Here is a 20897-nt window from a genome sequence, read left to right as displayed (position 1 = left end):
AGTTTCTAACACTGTAAAACGTATCCTGAACTGATACTGAGAAATCAGAAAAGGCTATTTATATTCACTGTGCCTGATCATTGCAGCCTCAGAAACTTACAACTCTGCTAAGTTGAGATGATTCGTTATGAAACTATGTCACCCATATAGTAAAGCGTAGTGCACATGCTAAAGTCATTTAGCACGCATGTGGAGTAGTGTACTGTGAATTATCTGGTGCCTGATGACATTAGTGAGTAACAGTGGTGCAGCCACGGGGAGCACTTTGGGCTCAGGCTCCCTCAAGAACTGCAGCACCCCTTTACCTTTGCTGGCAGGGATGCCGAAGCCCCACCAGCCAAATAAGTACAGTGCCACCGCTCCCTTCCTCCTCGAACTGCTACCTTAAGGCAGAAGTAGGTGCATGCCTTCAGTCCCCAATGCTGGAACTTCTCACGCATGCGGGGGCTGAAGGCATGCGCCATCTCTGCTTTACGGAAGCAAAGTGAGGAGGAGGGGAGTGGTGGCACTGTATTTATTTGGCACCACTGCCAGCAAAGGTATATTTGATGTGCGGGGGGGGGGGGGGGGGGGGGGGGAGGAGGGAGCAATGCATCCCACGCAGTCCACCCCTGGGTGCCCCCAAAAGTGGACGGCTGGCTACTCCCCCTGGTGAGTATGTGCTAAAATTATCATGCATATGCAGTAAAGAAGGACGTTTTGATGCAAATTAAGCTATAGCAAACATGGACATGCTTTCCTCATGTTCTCTAAGGCCTAAAAATTATGAACCAACTAATCATTTCTGTATTGCTACTAGACAGACACAGCACTGTGCACAATATATTCAGGTACTTTTTCTGTCCCTAGAGGGCTCACAATCTAAGTTTTTGTATGAAGGCAATGGGGTCTTAAGTGACTTGCCCAAGGTCACAAGGAGCTGCAGTGGGAATTGAACGTTGGTTGCCGGGATCAAAGCCCACTGCACTAACCATTAGGCTACTACCTACGGACAAGATATACATGCTATATAAAAACTCAGCTATCAACAAGCAAAAAACAGACAGAGCAGATATGCAAGAGAGGGTAATATAAAAGGTTGCCCATAGACCTCTGAGCTATAATACACCTTCCTTAGAAAATAAAGAGATACCAACATGTCCTTCAATTTCCATATAAGCATGCACATCGGTGTACACCAAGAAAGTACTTACCCCTTAATTCTATAAAAGTTGCCAAAAATTGTACGCACAAATTTGTGTTTGCCACCCCATTTGTGTGCACAATTTAGTTGAACAAGCTAATTAATGCCAATAATTGGATTTTTAACAAGCAATTGTTGGCACTAATTAGATTTAATTGGAACTTACGCACATAAATTTAGGTACGGGATCTATGCCTAAATTTTACGGAGGAGTAAAAAAAAAGGGGGTGCAGAAATGGGAGGGTCATGGTCAGAATGGGTGCATTCCTAGCATTTATGTGCGTTGTTATAGAATACGGGGGATACGCACCCAATTTAGGTGTGTGCACATGTTTCAGCTGGTGCAAATGGCAGTGCGTAAAGTTAGCTGTGAGTCTCGGATGTAAGCACTATTCTATAAAGCCTGCAAATAGGTGGGGAAATGTGGGATACAAATGTGACAAATAATAATAAAATAATAAACCATGCCTAACTTTAAGCTTGGCTTATTGAATAGTGCTTTTTTAGCACCATATATAAAATTCACCCAACACACATTAACTGCAAAAATACTGCAAAGCCTCTTAATGCAGTTGTGCACTAACAATTGCCACACAGTAAGCTATGTTCCACGTGCAGGGCCCAAGAGACAGGCAGAGCTCCAGAGTCTCAATGCGTGGATGAGACGATGGTGCAGGGAGGAGGGTTTTAGATTTGTTAGGAACTGGGCAACATTCTGGGGAAGGGGGAGCCTATTCCGAAAGGATGGGCTCCACCTTAACCAGGGTGGGACCAGGCTGCTGGCGTCGGCATTTAAAAAGGAGATAGAGCAGCTTTTAAACTAGAAATGGGGGGAAGGCCGACAGTCGCTCAAAAGCGCATGGTTCGGGAAAAGGTATCTTGCAAAGATACCTCACAAACAGGGAAGATAGGGTTTCTGGATAGTGAGGTTACACAACAGACTGTGGTAGGCCAGGTGCCCTCAAATACAACTAAAGATCAGACAAAAGATGTCAAATCAATAGTGTCAGGTACTAAGCATCATGCAAATAAGAACAACAAACATACTCTGAAATGTCTATATGCAAATGCTAGGAGTCTAAGAAATAAGATGGGAGAGTTGGAATATATTGCACTAAATGAAAAATTGGATATAATAGGCATTACTGAGACCTGGTGGAAGGAGGATAACCAGTGGGACACTGTCATACCGGGGTACAAAGTATATCGTAATGATAGGGTGGACCGGATTGGTGGAGGGGTAGCATTGTATATTAACGAGAGCCTTGACTCAGATAGATTACAAATTCAGCAGGACACAAATCACACCTTTGAATCACTGTGGGTTGAAATTCCATGTATAAAAGGAGAAAAAATGGTGATAGGAGTGTACTACCGTCCGCCTCGCCAGGATGAGCAGGTAGACACGGAAATGATAAAAGAAATCAGAGACGCGAACAAAATGGGCAATGTGATAATAATGGGTGACTTCAATTATCCAAATATAGACTGGGTAAATGTAACATCGGGACACGCTACAGAGATACAATTCCTTGATGAAATCAAGGACAGCTTTATGGAGCAACTGGTGCAGGAGCCGACGAGAGAAGGAAAAATTCTAGACTTGGTCCTTAGTGGAGCGCATGATCTGGTGAGGGACGTTATGGTACTGGGGCCGCTTGATAACAGTGACCATAATATGATCAGTTTTGACATCGACCTTGAAGTAACTGTACACAGAAAGTCAAATACGTTAGCGTTTAACTTTAAAAAAGGAGACTATGATAAAATGAGAAGAACGGTAAAAAAAAAACTTAGGGGGGCAACTGAGAGAGTAAAAACTGTACAACAGGCGTGGACGCTGTTCAAAAATACCATCCTGGAGGCCCAGGCCATACATATTCCGCAAATTAGAAAAGAAAGACGGAAGTCCAAAAGACACCCGGCCTGGTTGAAAAGTGAGGTGAAGGAAGCTATTAGGGCTAAAAGAAACGCCTTCAGAAAATGGAAGAAGGAACCGTCTGAAAATAACAAGAAACAGCATAAGGAGTGTCAAAGCAAATGCAAGGCGCAGATTAAGAAGGCCAAGAGGGAGTATGAAAAAAAGATAGCATTAGAGGCAAAAAAACATAGTAAAAATTTTTTTCGGTATATTAAAAGCAGGAAGCCGGCAAAAGAATCGGTTGGGCCGCTGGATGACCGAGGGGTAAAAGGGGCGATCAAGGAAGACAAAGACGTAGCGGAGAGACTGAATGAATTCTTTGCTTCGGTCTTCACCGAGGAAGATTTGGGTGGGTTACCGGTGTCGGAAATGGTATTTCAAGCGGACGAGTCGGAGAAACTTACTGACTTCACGGTAAACCTGGAGGACGTAATGGGGCAGTTCGGCAAACTGAAGAGTAGCAAATCTGGACCGGATGGTATTCATCCTAGAGTACTGATAGAACTGAAAAACGAGCTTGCGGAGCTACTGCTAGTGATATGCAACTTATCCTTAAAATCGAGCGTGGTACCGGAAGATTGGAGGGTGGCCAATGTAACGCCCATTTTTAAAAAAGGCTCCAGGGGAGATCCGGGAAATTATAGACCGGTGAGTCTGACGTCGGTGCCTGGGAAAATGGTAGAGGCTATTATTAAAAACAAAATTACAGAGCACATCCAAGGACATGGATTACTGAGACCAAGTCAGCATGGCTTTTGTGTGGGGAAATCTTGCCTGACCAATTTACTTCAATTCTTTGAAGGAGTGAACAAACATGTGGACAAAGGGGAGTCGGTTGATATTGTGTATCTGGATTTTCAAAAGGCGTTTGACAAGGTACCTCATGAAAGGCTACAGAGGAAATTGGAGGGTCATGGGATAGGAGGAAATGTCCTATTGTGGATTAAAAACTGGTTGAAGGATAGGAAACAGAGAGTGGGGTTAAATGGGCAGTATTCACAATGGAGAAGGGTAGTTAGTGGGGTTCCTCAGGGGTCCGTGCTAGGACCGCTGCTTTTTAATATATTTATAAATGATTTAGAGATGGGAGTAACTAGCGAGGTAATTAAATTTGCTGATGACACAAAGTTATTCAAAGTCGTTAAATCACGACAGGATTGTGAAAAATTACAAGAGGACCTTACGAGACTGGGAGACTGGGCGGCTAAATGGCAGATGATGTTTAATGTGAGCAAGTGCAAGGTGATGCATGTGGGAAAAAAGAACCCGAATTATAGCTACGTCATGCAAGGTTCCACGTTAGGAGTTACGGACCAAGAAAGGGATCTGGGTGTCGTCGTCGATAACACACTGAAACCTTCTGCTCAGTGTGCTGCTGCGGCTAAGAAAGCGAATAGAATGTTGGGTATTATTAGGAAAGGTATGGAAAACAGGTGTGAGGATGTTATAATGCCGTTGTATCGCTCTATGGTGCGACCGCACCTTGAGTATTGTGTTCAATTCTGGTCGCCGCATCTCAAGAAAGATATAGTAGAATTGGAAAAGGTGCAGCGAAGGGCGACTAAAATGATAGCGGGGATGGGACGACTTCCCTATGAAGAAAGACTAAGGAGGCTAGGGCTATACAGCTTGGAGAAGAGACGGCTGAGGGGAGACATGATAGAGGTATATAAAATAATGAGTGGAGTGGAACAGGTGGATGTGAAGCTTCTATTCACGCTTTCCAAAAATACTAGGACTAGGGGGCATGCGATGAAACTACAGTGTAGTAAATTTAAAACAAATCGGAGAAAATTTTTCTTCACCCAACGTGTAATTAAACTCTGGAATTCGTTGCCGGAGAAATTGGTGAAGGCGGTTAGCTTAGCAGAGTTTAAAAAGGGGTTGGACGGTTTCCTAAAGGACAAGTCCATAAACCGCTACTAAACGGACTTGGAAAGATCCAAGATTCCAGGAATAACATGTGTGGAATGTTTGTACGTTTGGGAAGCTTGCCAGGTGCCCTTGGCCTGGATTGGCCGCTGTCGTGGACAGTATGCTGGGCTCGATGGACCCTTGGTCTTTTCCCAGTGTGGCATTACTTATGTACTTATGTACTAACCTCCTAATTCTACACAATGTACCAGAACAGGGGTGAAACGGTAGTTAGGTACCTAATTGCACTTAGGAACTATTCTATAACTTAGGGTCTGAGTATTCTAGCACATTACTGCAAAGGGGGCGTTCACACAGGACGGGCATGGGTGGATCATGGGTGTTACGACTATTTAAACACATGCTTTGTAGAATACTGTCAGTCAGACACATAACTGCTGCATTTAAGCACGTCCATGTACACCTGCCATTCTGCAAGAATAAGTGGTTGCATCTAAATTTAGGTGTCTAATTGCTGACTTACACTAGTATTATATAACAGATTAGGCACACAAATTTGCCTTTATAGGATATTAGCTTAAAGCCTAGAATTTGGGTACCTAACTTTTAGAGGCCTTTATAGAATTGCCTTCTATTGGGGGGGGGGGGGTAATTCTGTGTAGACTACCTAAATTTAGGCACCGGGCTGATATGTACTAAAAGCAAATTCTATAATGGCAGTTGCATGTGCAAATACTAGCATAAATCTGCATTTACACACCTGACTTTAAGCATGAGCAATTACGCTAGCTCAATGGCTGGCGTAAATGCTCAACGGCTGGTGTAAATTCTCATGCCTAACTGTAGGAAATTAGGCGTATAAATGTGAGTATTCTATAACCTGTGTGCATAACTGCCTGACACGCCTTTGACACACCCATGCTCCTCCCGGGTTCACACCTCCTTGAATGTGTGTGCTCTGGAATTTGAGCATCCAACTTATAGAATACCAAGGGCAGTTACATGGATAACTGCTAATTGGTATAAAGATGTTGAAACAGACATGATGATAAAAGGAACAGAAGACTATTAGTAAATGAACTAAGGGGTCCTTTTACTAAGGTGATCTGAAAAATGGCCTGCACTGCTGTAGATGCATGTATTGGATGAGCGCAGGTCCATTTTTCAGTGCACCAGCAAAAAAGGCCTTTTTGGGGGGGGCCGAAAATGGATGTGCGGCAAAATGAAAATTGGTGTGCGTCCATTTTGGGCCTGAGACCTTACCGCCACCCACTGACTAATTGGTAAGGTCTCACGCATTAACCGGGTGGTAATCATCAGCGTGCATACAGTGCTGATCAATGCCCGGATAGCGCTGTGCAATGGAAACGTTTCCAGCACATGAAATGAATGCGTGTAAAAAAATGAAATTACTGCCCAGGCTATGCGGTAGCCAGGTGGTAGTTCAAAATTGACGCGCATAGGATGCGCCTATGCGGCTTAGTAAAAGGGCCCCTAAGTGTGCCTGATACAGCTGTGTTTCACAGGGGCGAGACATCACCTTATGGGGTAAACTATTCACTTAACCATAGATTACTGTTCTGCCAGGACAGTGACCCCCCCTAAAGGCTGAAGATCCTGTAATGCCTATGGTGAAGTGAATGGTTTACACCACAAGGTAATGTCTAGCCCCTGAAGCAGCTCCTGCCGGGCAAAATACAGACATGTCGGGCACACTTTTTAAAATTAATTTACTAATATATTCTATTGTTCCTTTTATCAATGTGTCTGCTGCAACATCTTCATTTCTTTTGGAAAGTGCAGGCTTGCACTAGTCACAAATTTGGCACACAACTTTCTAGAATTAGGGGCTAACCCCCAGATTCTATATAGTGTGACTTAAGTTGAGCATGCAAATCCAGTTGTATTCTGGATTTGCACATTCAATTTAGTTAACAAGCCAAGAACTGAACAAAACCGAACTCTCTATACTTGACTGCCTATATACTTTGTCACTTATGAATTTTAATGCACTACCACTCTGTATTTCTCATTCCGGAAATGGCGATCGCCAGTACGACATAATGTAAGCCACACTGAGCCTGCAAATAGGTGGGAAAATGTGGGATACAAATGCAACAAATAAATAAATCAGCACCGATAACTGCTACTTAACAAGCATTTATTGACACTAATTGGCATTCATTTGAATTTACAAACAGAACTGTCTAAGCGTATTCTGCAACGTGATGCACGTAAATTCTAAGGCGCATAGCTGAAAAGGAGGCAGGGTCATGGGTGTGGAATGGGCAGGTTGTGGGCGTTTCTAAATTCTATGCACACTGTTATAGAATACACCTGGTCCACACCTAATTTAGGAGTCAGCATTTACACCAAGTTTTACTTGGCATAACTGCCGGTGACTAAATTTAATCATGCGGATGGGCACTAGGTGTATTCTATAAACCGCACCTAAATTTAGACGTATTCTATAAACCATGCCTAAATTTAGGTGGTCAGGTCCAGGCAGTAGTCAGGTCAGGCAGCGATCCAGCAGAGGTCAGGTCCAGGCAGTAGTCAGATCAGGCAGAACAGCAACAAGATAAATACACCAGACACCAAGAAGGTTGTAGCTGAGGCAAAGAAGTAGTGAAACGTTTCTGGTTTAAAAGGGAAGGCGTCTGACATCAGAGTAAGCACGCCCAAAGTGTAGGCGCCTAGAGTGTAGGCGTGCCCAAATGTAGACGAACCCAAAGTGTAGACATGCTAAAGTGTAGGCACGCTAAAGTGTAGGAGCGCCCAAGCTGGAGATATTCAGAAGAGAGGTATTAAGTGTGTCACAGGTATGTACCACTAGTTCCACGTCTGATATTCCAGGATCATGACAATAAGATAGTGAAGTTAACTGCTTTGGTCCATGATATGCTAGCAAAGGTGAAGAGAATTTGGGAGACTGCTGAAAGCAAGGGAGCTTCCCACTTAGAGGGTGGATTGATGCTGAGAAGAGGGTTTGGGGGGAGGGGGAAAGAAGGGGCATCCTTAGTCAGTAGTAGCACTATCTTAAGGGGAAAAAGATTGGAATGCAATATTGTCTAATGGTTTGAGCTCATGCTGAAATTCCAACAAAAATTAAAATAAAATAAGTAATTTCCCCCCAATTCCACTGAAAAAAAGTCATATAGATTTTTGCATCACATATAGGGGAATGCAAGATTTCCATCAAATATGAATTAACTGAAATCTGCTTAAAGTTTGACTTTTGACTGCACATCCATACTCCCAGTGACGTTAATTTTTAAAATATTTCATAGTCAAATATTGGCATTGAAAGCATAATATCGTCAAGTGGTGAGGCCACGTATTGTGAATATGTATAGATTTATGAAATAATGCACTAGTATAATGGCATGTTATCAGTTGTTTCAATGAGCACATATGGCTGGAAAAGTTGAATAGGCACCCCAAGGTCTTGCTGAAAGCACTAAGTAAATTGCTACAATAAATATATCAAAGGTAGTATGCTAACTGCCTTAAATTTATTAAGTGATTCCATCTAACATTGCAATTACTTAAGATTACACTGTATAAGCAAACATATCCGCACACAGGTGAATTAGAATATTTTCTCTGATACTTCAAGGTTCAAAGACTGGAAGGTTATTGAAATAGTGACTGTGTGTGTTTTTAAGGTACCTTTCCTAAACAAATCTGAAGCAAAACAAGATATTTTTATTTAACACATTTTCAATAAATACAATGTATTCTGATCTGTTCGGTTGTTATGTAAGATGATGTATTTGTAGTTAAGTAAAAAAAAACGGCCCAAATCCGAATAGAAAACATGACCTTTTTCAAAACCACAAAATGTCTATCCTTTTTTTCCCCCAAAATACCATTTTTACAAGGTTTTCTGCTCTGTGCATTTATTTTTTCAGGCCAATTTCAGAAAAAAAAAATTATTCAAGTGAAAAACGTAGAAAATCAAGCCATTGGGATCTAGGAGGGGCCAGCATTTTTAGCAGACTAGTCCTCCAGACATCCCAGGAGAGTAATGGGGCACCCTAGGGGGCACTGATCTAGACTTCATATAAATGCTCCGAAGTACACATCTCAACATTGCTCCCTTATCCTGTCTGCTGAGCCCTCCAAAACGCACCCAAAACCCACTACCCCCAAGTGTACACCACTACAATAGCCCTTATGGGTGAAAGGGGCACCTATATGTGGGTACAGCAGGCTTCTGGCAAGTTTTGGAGGGCTCATAGTTTTCACCACAAGTGTAACAGGTAGGAGAAAGTATGGGCCTGGGTTCACCTGTGTACAGTGTATTGCACCCACCACTACACTACTCCAGGGATCTCCATGCTGCACTAATGGACCTGGTTATTACATTTGAGGCTGTCAGAGTCTGATGAGTATTATTTTTATTCACATTTTTGGGGGATGGGAGGGGGTCAGTCATCACTGGGGGAGTAGTGGAGGTCATTCATGATTCCTTCCAGTGGTCATCTGGTCATTTAGGTCACCATTTTGTTCCATTATGACTGTAAAATGTCCAAGTGTTAGGTATGTCCTAAGCCTACCCTAATCCCGTCTTCGAAATGCCCTGACACACCCCCTTGTGATTTGGACATACTGCAGACAAAATGCATAGATAAATGCCTGCAAAACAGGTTTTGAAAATACCAATTTGGGTGTTTTGAGAAGAAATCCATCCACATGGTGCTTTATGACACTTTTGGACATTTTTATCTTTCAAAAATGAGCCCCATGAAGTTGATCTTGCACTCTTACTTTTACTAACTGATACCTCCCCTCCAGAATGAGAGTTTAGAGGGTCCAGGAGGAGATATCCCAATCCTAGAGTAGGCCCAGGACCCGCTTCATGGACCTCACTGACCAGCAATGCCTTACTAGGTACCACTTTGATAGGGCTGCCATACAGCACCTCTGTGACTAGCTACCACCTCTCCTCTGGGCCAGGACACACAGGAATAATTCTGTGCCAGTCCACCTTAAGGTCACTGCCTTCCTCGCCTTTCTTGCCAGTGGCACTTTTCAGGTAGTGCTAGAAGTCAATGCAGGCCTCAACTAGCCTGCCATTTTCAACTGTTTTGCCCAGTTCCTTGATGCCTTCCTCAGCCATACCCCACACCAGACACACAAGAACGGAAGTAAGGAGGAGGTTGGGAATTACAGACCTGACAGTCTGACCTTGGTGGTGAGTAAACTAATGGAAACGTTTCTAAAGTGGAGGATCATGAGGTTTCTCGAATCAAATGGACTGCAGGACCCGAGGCAGGTCAACAAATCTGATTGACTTCTTTGACTGGGTGACCAAACAGTTGGACGTGGGAAGGGTGCTAGATGTAGTGTGTTTGGATTTTAGCAAAGCCTTTGACATAGTCCTGCACAGGCGACTGATAAATAAACTGAGTGCCCTTGATATGGGACCTAAAGTGACTGATTGGGTTAAAAACTGGTTAAGTGGAAGAAAACAGAGGGTAGTGGTAAATGGAGCTTGCTCAAGGAAAGGCTTGTTATCAGTGGTTTACCACAGGGTTCGGTCCTTGGGCCAGCTCTTTTTAACATCTTCGTGAGTGATATTGTGAAAAGACTGTCTGGTAGGTTTGTCTCTTTGCAGATGATATCAGACTCTGTTAGGATGGACTCCCCAGAGGGTGTGGATGGTATGAAGAAGGAACTAGTGAAGCTTGAAGAATGGTCTGATAATTGGCAACTAAGATTTAATGCTAAGAAATGCAGGGTTATGCACTTGGGGTACAAGAATCCAAGGGAATGGTACAGTATAGGGGTGAAGTGCTTCTGTGTATGAAAAAAAGAACGAGACTTGGGGGTGATTGTGCTTGATGAGCATAAGGTGGCCAAACAGGTAGAAAAGGCGACAGTCAAAGTCAGAAAGATGCTTGGGTGCATAAGGAGGGGGATGACCAGCAGGAAAAAAGAGGTGACAGTGCCCATGTATAAGTCTCTGGTGAGGCCCCATTTAGAGTACTGAATGCAATTCTGGAGACTGCACCTATGGAAAGATATAAACAGAGAGCAGCTACAAAATTAGTAAGCGATCTCTGTCATAAAACATATAGGGACAGGCTTAGGAACCTCAACATGTATATGCTGGAAGAGAAGCAAGAGAGAGGTGATATGATAAAGATGTTTAAATACCTCAGTGACATCAATATACAGGAGGCAAGCCTTTTTCAAATGAAGGAAAACTCTGGAATGAGGGGACATAAGATGAAGTTAAGAGGAAATAAATTTAGGAGGACTCTAAGAAAATACTCTTTCACCGAAAGTGTGATGGATGCGTGGAATGGCCTCCTGGTGGAGGTCGTGGAGACAAGGACTGTGTTAGAATTAAGAAAGCATGGGACAGGCTTGTTGGATGCCTTAGGAAAGGAAGAGTTAGTGGTTACTGAGGATGAGCAGACTGGATGGGTCACTTGGCCCTTATCTGCCGTCATGTTCTATGTTTCTATGTGTATTACCTTCCACACTACTGCCCAGGCCCTCCAGAACAACATGGCTCAGTTCTACATCATAGACCGCTTCCCCTCAGTCATAGGTGTCATCAACGGTACATAAATCATACTCAGACCCCCCCTCCCCGGCACACGAGGAGACCTATAGAAAAAGAACATCATATCACTCCATGAACACACTAGTCATGTGTGATGCCCAGGGGGAGACTGTGAACGTATGTGCTTGGTACCCAGGGTCCACCCACAATGCATATATCCTGGAACATTCTGGAATCTACCACAGATTTGACCGAAGGGAGATTACTGGTGGTTCCTACTAGGTAAGCAGTACTGGGAGTCCTAACTTCCATACCCACTCCCCCCCCCCCCCCCCTTACATCACCACCCTACCTCTCTCAAGATGCTCCCAGAACCTACTCCCTTGAATCTCATTCTACATGGTCTACATACAAATATACACTCATGTCTGTGAATCCTGCTCCCCTCACAGGTGACAGAGGCTATCCCCAGCAAACCTAGCTAATGACTCCCATTGTCCACCCCCATAATGAAGTAGAGGAGAAACACAAGAGCAACAAGATCATTTGCACTATCACTGAGCACACCTTTGGTCAGCTGAAGAACAAATTCAGATGTCTGGACTGTTCCAGAGGGGAGCTCCCCTACAGCCCTGAAAAGGTCACCAAGATATCTATGTAAATTGCAACACACGTGCTTAGTTCTTTTGAAGTAATATATTTCTCTTACACAGACGATATATCTCTAATATTTCCTGTAGGAAGGCGTTTTCAGGAGAATATATTGCAGATGTTAGAGGTGTTTGATTCCCTTTCACATGGATGCTTGCTAATGGTTTTTTTTTAATTAATCTGGATAACCCCTCCGAGGGACACCACCTTGCAGTGGTGGAGGGGTTTCTGTGTTTCAATGACTCAGAGGACTATGCTGAAGGGTTACCCATATCAGACAGGCCTCTGAGGAGAAACCAGACAAAGAGTGTCCCAAACTAGGAAGAGTGGAAAGATGGCGACCTGAACCTCATACACTCAATGGCCCAGCTGTCCTCTGAAGTTCTGTCTTTGTTTACTTCAAATTTCCTCTCTGCAACTGCAGTTACCTTAACTGAGAGGAAGGGGACAATCGGGGATCAGCTGCCGATGGCCAGAGTTTTGTCCCCTGTGCAACAAGTGTGGGACCGCTGCGCGACAAGCTGCCCACAGATGACTGAGTTGGTGAGTCCTTTGATTAGCGCTGGCGAAGGAGCGTTGACGCTCTTGGACCTGGAAACAACTTCATCGCTCCCGAATCATTTAACCACCATGTCCAAAGGAGTGTAGGAGTGAGTTAGGAGTCTGTGCTGAAACGGAAGTCGTTTACAGCTGAACCCGAGTTGGCAGTGTCACTCCTAAACCCGTAAGAGCTATCAGCTTGGAGTTTTCAGCTCCCGTGGAGGTTACATTGAATATTATCTGGAAGGCGCTCCAGGACCTAATGGTGATAGTAAATAACTTTTGCTTCAGATATAATTTTATTAGTGAGCTACATGGATAACCTAATCGAACCCTTTGAGAAAGAAAAATTGATACAGCAAATGAAGTTCTACAGGAGTAGGAAACGGTTAAGATTTTGAAAATGATAATAGACCAGTAATTTGAAAAAAGTGAATATTATTACAGATGATTAATATTGAGATTGTTGTTTTCCCAGAGTTCTGGGTATGACTCCTAAAGATTTCCTCAGAAATATTTCCTAAAAATTTTGTTATTTTCCTTTGTAATGATTCCTCTTAGTAATATAAATTATTACTTAGTAATATTAATTCAAAAGGAGTGAAGCCTGTGAAACTGGTATTATCTTAATCAGTGGGAATTGTATTAGAGACTCAAGTGTTCGCATTGTTAAATAATTTCTGGTTTTAAAAGAGAAAAAATGAAATTAGGTGTATTATTTTTACTAATATTGGACAATAAGTATGTTTCCAACGAAATAAATTGAATATATACCATTTTGGGTTTGAAGAAGCCAACCAGACGATCAATGTGGAATAATGATTCAGATAATAATAACTGGGGATAATCAGGTTAATACCATGTATTTTCTGTTTACTGTTGTTTAATTGATCTCCTTGTCTTGTTTCACTCTCCCTATTTTGTGGTCTAAGCAAGAGTATAGAATTACCTGATTGAAATAATTCTTGTGCATTACTTTCTCTGTATTTCTGGCAAGTTATCTTATTGCTTGTAAATTTGATTCTTATAAATAAAAAAAATAAAAATTAATCTGGATATAACAAATATTTATGGGTAGCAAGTAAAGAAGTTAAGTTGTCACAAGAGAAAATAAAATCAGCTTCAGCTGAAGTCCCAATTCAAATGGATATAAAAATCTTAGGAGTAATGGATTCTACTCTATCTATGGAAAAACAGTTGTTAATAAATCTTTTTTTAAATTGAAACTACTCTGCCAGATTAAACCATTTTTAGAGATGTCTCAATTTAGGATGATAATGCAGTCTATGGTATTGAGTCAGAAAAGACAATTATGCTGAATCCAAATTATATAGAATGTGGTGCGAAAATGATTCTGGTAGGAAAGTATAAAGATCATGTTACCCCTTTGCAAATTGAATTGCATTGGTTGACGGTAAAGGCTAGAATACACATTAAGTTGCTGACATTCATTTTTAAGATTCTATATGGTCTAGCTCCCAAAGAGTTTCAAGATACAATTTTTGTTTATTCCCCTTTGAGGGGGTTCTGCTCAGGAAGTTAAATCATATCTATATATATAAAAGGCAACCCCAACGTTCTGAAGCCTCCACGGAAGTTGAGGCGCCCGAGATATCCGGTGTGCCCTGGAGTGTCTGCACCGCCCTCGCGTCAAAACGTCATGACGTTGAGGGCGGAGCTATTGACACTCGCGGGCCGAAACGGCCCACAGCGAACAAGGCAAGTAGCTTCGAGGGACGGAGGGAGGGGGCCCCTTGCTAGCGCCCGTTCCATTCCGCTCAGAAACGGGCATTTTTTCCTAGTAATTATATATTCCAGCAGTATCAACTTGTTAGAAATCGACTACCAAACAAAGAACTTTGATTGATAGGGGCTGGGCTTGGTGGCATGAATTGCCGTGTAATATCCACAGTATCACTTGTTATTACACTTTTAGGAGAATTGCTAAAAGTTTTCTTTTTACCTTATATCTTACAGGTATTTAGACTTAATATGAACTATGATTACCATAATGGAAATGTACTGTTACAAGAGGGTTTATCTCTTTGGTCTGTATCATGATTGTGATCCACCTTGAGCCACTTCGGTAAAGCGGAATAAAAATACCAGATTAGATTAGATCTTTATTCTTAAGGATAATAAGGAGCACTCTGGCACCACTATCATATTATATAAATGAATCCTACCCCTCAATGACACGTGAGTATGTTTGCCAAATTTGTAGATAAACTTGTTTCTCCCATAGTAAAGGTTGCTTATTGGTTGAGTTAAGCAGCTCCCCCAAATTCAAGGGAATCTGAACATCTTGATGTGTCAAAATGCCTCTTACAAAATTAGCCCTGTGTACAAGTACATGTATGAGAAGAATGCACATACTTGTATACAACTAAGGTACAGATGTGTTCAGAGGAGATTTTGAGCAAAGTATGGGCAGGACCATGATTTGCAAGCATTTTTTTTTAATTTCTGCAGCTTTTGTGGGGCAATTTTATAAAGACACGTGGAGGAACATTTTTGAAAGAACGTCCAAGTCAGAATAGAGACGTCCAGCTCATAACATCCAAAATGGACCTCGATCTCACATGTACTTTCAAACAGAAAATACGTCTTGATTTCCTGTTCAAATCTGTGTGCTGAGAACATCCAGTATGAACAGCCATTTTACAACTGGAATTCCCAAAATATGAATGGCAAAAAGCAGGGACAAGGACGTGTGTCTGGCAGTATTCTTAGAAGAATGGTCACGTGGAGGGGCATAATCGAACGCAAACGCCTATCTCCATGGGTGTTTATCTCCGAGAACGGGTCCGTGAAGGGGCGGGCCGAACCGTATTTTCGAAAAAATGGACGTTTTTGAGCCGGGCGTTTGGTTTTTTTAGCGATAATGGAAACTAAAAACGCCCAGCTCAAAAACGTCCTAATCCGAGTCATTTGGTCATGGGAGGGGCCAGGATTGGTAGTACACTGGCCCCCCTGATATGCCAAGACACCAACTGGGCACCCTAGGTCAGTGCGGTGGACTTCAGAAAAAGCTCCCACATGCATAACTCCCTTACCACGGGTGCTGAGCTCCCAACCCCCCTCCCCCAAAACCCACTACCCACAAATGTACAACACTACCGTAGCTCTTAGGGGTGAAGGGGGCACCTACATATGGGTACAGTGGTTTTGGAGGCCTCCCATTTACCAGCACAAGTGTTGCAGGTGGGGGGGGGGGGGGGTGGGCCTGGGTCCACCTGGCTGAAGTGCACTGCGGTACCCACTAAAAGTGCTCCAGGGACCTGCATACACGCAGGCCTCTAGGACTTGTTGCTGCTGTATAACATTGGCATACCAGTTGACACCTGAAGACTAATCTCTCCGAAAACGTCCTCTATTGGAATAAGCACGTTTACTCACAGTTAACTGCAGATCAGAGGTTGTGCCCCACTGGCAACGAGTCTCCCTGGTACTGAGATTAGCAGTAGGTCAGAGCTGGCAGAATGCTGTACAATGCCCTCTTTCAGCCACATTCAAGGTAAGAACTAAGTTGTCTAACGTGGCTAACACAGGAAAGGGAACTAAAACTGGCTTACAAAAATGGCCACTACCGCATGGACTACAACAGGAAACACAACAGGGCACACTCTGACCCCAGTAGGCAGGGGGAAAAGCACCATGGGAGAAGAGCCTACCAACATCGTGAGACTGTAACACAAGCTAATGAAATCACGGAGCCCAATACCCTACACCCACCACAATGCAATGCTAATGTGACCCTGTAGTGCACCCGAGAGCCACATCTGACCCAGGGAAAGGCTGTGAGAGGATCGAACACATTCTGCTGTCATGGAGGTGGGTACGGCATTTGAGGCTGGCATACAGGCTGGGAAAAAAGTTTTTAAAGTGGGGGTTTTTTTGGTGGGAGGGGGTTAGTGACCACTGGGGGAGTCCGGGGACGTCATCCCCAATTCCCTCCAGTGGTCATCTGGGCAGTTGGGGCACTTTTTGGGGATTTGTTTATGAAAAAAAAGGGTCCAAAAAAAGTGACCCAAAATCGCGGTAAAAACGCCTTTTTTTTCGATTATCAGCTACAGACGCCCATCTCTCCTCGGCTGATAACCACACCCCAGTCCCACCTCCGACACGCCCCATCTTTATTCGTTTCCGCAACGGAGTGCACTTGGAAACGCCCCAAATCGGCTTTCGATTATACCGATTTAGGCGCCTTTGCGAGAAAAACGCCCATCTCCCGATTTGGGTCGAAATATAGGCGTTTTTCTCTTTCGATTATAAGCTGGACAGTCATCCCTGCAGAGTAGAGGAGTAGCCCAGTAGTTAGAACAGTGGATTTTAAACCAAGGGACCCAGGTTCAAATCCCACTTTAACTCTTATTTTGTAATTATGAGCCCTCCAAGAACAGAAAAGTACCTAGTGTACACCAGTTCAATAGCCTTCAGGCTTGCAGTTGGCTTATATATTAAGGTATAGTAGAATTTTTCAGGAGGGCTCACAATTACAAATAAAAAGAGTTAAAATGGGATTTGAACCTGGGTGCCTTGGTTTAAAGTCCACTACTATGCTAACCACTAAGTTACTCCTCTGACTTTCTTCCTGTTTTGCAAAGAATGTCCATAATACCTGAAGCTGTCATACAGCCTTGTATCCCCTTTCAATTTTACTTTCAAGGGAGAGGGAGGAGGATAGCAACCACTTGGGGATTAAGGAGGTGTCATGCCTTAATCCCTCCAGTAATCGGCTGCTCAATCAGAACACCTTTTTGTATCCTGGACGTGACTGAAACAGGTCTAACTTAGGACATCCTCCTTTTTAGGCCTGGACGTCTCATCCTGTTTGGCAATAGCTGTTGAATGTCCTGTTTTTGGGCCCTCCCTAGTGCTACCTACAATACTCCCCCTTGCTATCTGGACATCCCTTTTCTGCCTTTGCAAAATCAGGATTTGGATGTTTTGAGCACATGGGCGTCCATTTGGGCATTTTGAGATGTTCATGTGTTTTATAAAATAGGGTTAATATAAGTGCCTGCGTGAGCTCCCAATGTTGGCATCCTGTTATAATACGACTCTCATACCGGACTCATGCAGGTTCATATTCATAGTGTATCCTTGGCTAACTTTTGGAGTCAACCGAACTATAGTTTTTAATTTCCCCTCCGCCTGCTCAATGGGTACATTTTACTGCTTGAGCAAAATTTACCCAAACAAAATAAGATGGAGCACATGGTGAGGTATGGTTTTACTTAGAAACTGTGCTTAAAAAGAAACTGCAGAAATTTATTTTCACTTGCTCGGAAGTAGACATGAATGTTCATGTGTAAATTGAAACTGCCTGTGCTCTGCCTAAATCTCACCCCACCCCACCCTAGAACAAGTCTGGATCATGTAAAAGTATGCATATTCTGATCATCACATGTACTTTTACATGTAAGGTAATTTTATAAGAGGTATTTTACATCCATAAACCATCCTAAATGCTCTTAAAATTATCATCTTGGGAAACAGAAGCTAAAATGTTTCCTTCAGAATCCATAGTTCTAATACCATATATATTAGCGCAGTATATATCCTTCCAGAAAGGACAAAGATTTATAATATATTCAGAAACCACTGTGATATTTCTCTATTTTGTTTAGGTATTCAATTAATATCTCTATGATCTACACCTCTAATATTTTACACTAGATGAAAGTGAAGCTGCTGGATTCATGACAACTGTTCTGTCCGCTTTCTTTGTTTTGAAAAATGGGAATTCATTTACCTCCATCTGGTTACTGGCATTGCTATCTCCAGAGATTTATTGAAAACTCATGTGGTGGGGTGAGATTGTGTTGGCTTGCTAAATGAATCACAAAAGAAAGAAAGCTTAGAGACAGAGTCATCACTATAGAAGGGAAAGTTTATGTTAAGTGACAACAGGACATGTCCTTAGGTAGGAAGGAAACACAGATAGAATGGCAGCATTGAGCCTGGTATTAAACTATAAAAGATTGCAGAGGCATTCTATATAATAGAAGTCTACAGAGGAGGAAAGGAAATCAAACTTGACAGAGGAGAACCAAGAGATTAAGATATGAACCATTCACTGAATGTTTACAAAAATAAAAAAAGACAGACCAAAAGTATTTTATAATCAATATCAAAAGCTGAACTTATGTGAAGGGCAGAGAAATACCTAAGTAGAGGTCGCAGGGCTTGCTAGCTTTTGATTTCAGACAGTAGAAGATTATTTTGTCCTATGTATTGTCTATTATGGATTGCACTCTATGGGGGAATTCTACAACTTGACCCCAAGCAGCAAGTGCCAACATGGGGAATGCTTAGTGCCCAATTCTATAACGGCATGTAGGAATGCCTAAACCACTACAGAATACTTGCACAAAGCCCCACTAGCATACTAAAATGTAGGGGTGCACACATCAAGCCCAGCATCCTGTTTCCAACAGTGGCCAATCCAGGTCATAAATACCTGGCAAGATCCCCAAAAAAGTACAAAACATTTTATGCTGCTTATCCCAGAAATATGCAGTGGATTTTCCCCAAGTCCATTTTAATAATGGTCTATGGATTTTTCCTTTAGGAAGCCGTCCAAACCTTTTTAAAACCCCGCTAAGCTAACCGCCTTTATCACATTCTCTGGCAACGAATTCCAGAGTTTAATTACACATTGAATGAAGAAAGATTTTCTCAGATTCCTTTTAAATTTACTACTTTGTAGCTTCATTGAATGCCCCTTAGTCCTAGTATTTTTGGAAAGAGTAAACAGACACTTCACGTCTACCCTTTCCACCCCACTCATTATTTTATAGACCTCTATCATATCTCCCCTCAGCCGCCTTTTCTCCAAGCTGAAGATCCCTAGCCACTTTAGCCTTTCCTCATAGGGAAGTCATCCCATCCCCTTTATCATTTTCATCGCCCTTCTCTGTAACTTTTCTAATTCCACTATATCTTTTTTGAGATGCGGTGACCAGAATTGAACACAATATTCGAGGTGCAGTCGCACCATGGAGCGATACAAAGGCATTATAACATCCTCATTTTTGTTTTCCATTCCTTTCCTAATAATACCTAACATTCTATTTGCTTTCTTAGCTGCAGCAGCACACTGAGCAGAAGGTTTCAACGTATCATCAACGATGACACCTAGATCTCTTTCTTGGTCTGTGACTCCTAACGTGGAACCTTGCATGACGTAGCTATAGTTTGGGGTCCTCTTTCCCACATGCATCACTTTGCACTTGCTCACATTAAACGTCATCTGTCATTTAGATACCCAGTCTCCCAGTCTCGTAAGGTCCTCTTGTAATTGTTTAAAATCCTCCCGCGATTCAACGACTTTGAATAACTTTGTGTCATCAGCAAATTTAATTACCTCACTAGTTACTCCCATCTCTAGATCATTTATAAATATGTTAAAAAGAAGTGGTCCCAGCACAGACCCCGGCGGAACCCCACTAACTACCCTTCTCCATTGAGAATACTGACCATTTAACCCTACTCTCTGTTTTCTATCTTTTAACAAGTTTTTAATCCACAATAGAACACTACCTCCTATCCCATGACTCTCCAATTTCCTCTGGAGTCTTTCATAAGTTACTTTGTCAAACGCCTTCTGAACACAATAACAACCGGCTCACCTTTATCCACACGTTTGTTCACTCCTTCAAAGAAATGTAGTAGATTGGTGAGGCAAGATTTCCCTTCACTAAATCCATGTTGACTTTGTCTCATTAATCCATGCTTTTGAATATGCTCTGTAATTTTGTTCTTTATAATAGTCTCTACCATTTTGCCCGGCATCGACGTCAGACTCACCGGTCTGTAATTTTCCGGATTACTCAAGTCCACAATAAAGACAATGCAAGACTTAAAAAGAGGAAAAATAAACTAATCAGGCAAATACGCATATAAGGCGCTTGGGCACAGGATTAAACCAAATGAAGAGCTTCCATCGTTTAGTTACCGAAAAAGCTGAAAGATGTGATGGATCAAAGAAAACATACTTAGTAGATTTATACATTGTACACCATTTTATATTATATTTGTGCTTTTACAAAGGCTGTATATTGATCTGAGTGATTCTTGACTTTTGGGAAGGTGGTTTATATATATTTTAAATGAAATAAATAAATATCTGATCAGCAGAAATAATATCACTAAGGAGATTATTCCACAAATGTCAAAGCCTCCATTTAGGTGCTCTAAGG

The 20897-nt window shown here is 42.4% G+C and overlaps 1 protein-coding gene across 1 annotated transcript in view; it reads right to left on the bottom strand.

Annotated features, from left to right (window-relative positions):
• Positions 1–20897, bottom strand: part of APBA2 (amyloid beta precursor protein binding family A member 2) — a 414223-nt gene that overhangs the window by 111063 nt on the left and 282263 nt on the right. The gene's annotated exons all lie outside the window — the stretch shown is intronic.

The sequence above is a fragment of the Microcaecilia unicolor genome, chromosome 1 (genome assembly GCF_901765095.1).
Source record: "Microcaecilia unicolor chromosome 1, aMicUni1.1, whole genome shotgun sequence".
Classification (NCBI taxonomy): Eukaryota; Metazoa; Chordata; class Amphibia; order Gymnophiona; family Siphonopidae; genus Microcaecilia; species Microcaecilia unicolor.
Note: the sequence above shows the minus strand (reverse complement) of the source record. Positions and strands in the feature narration are given on the sequence as shown.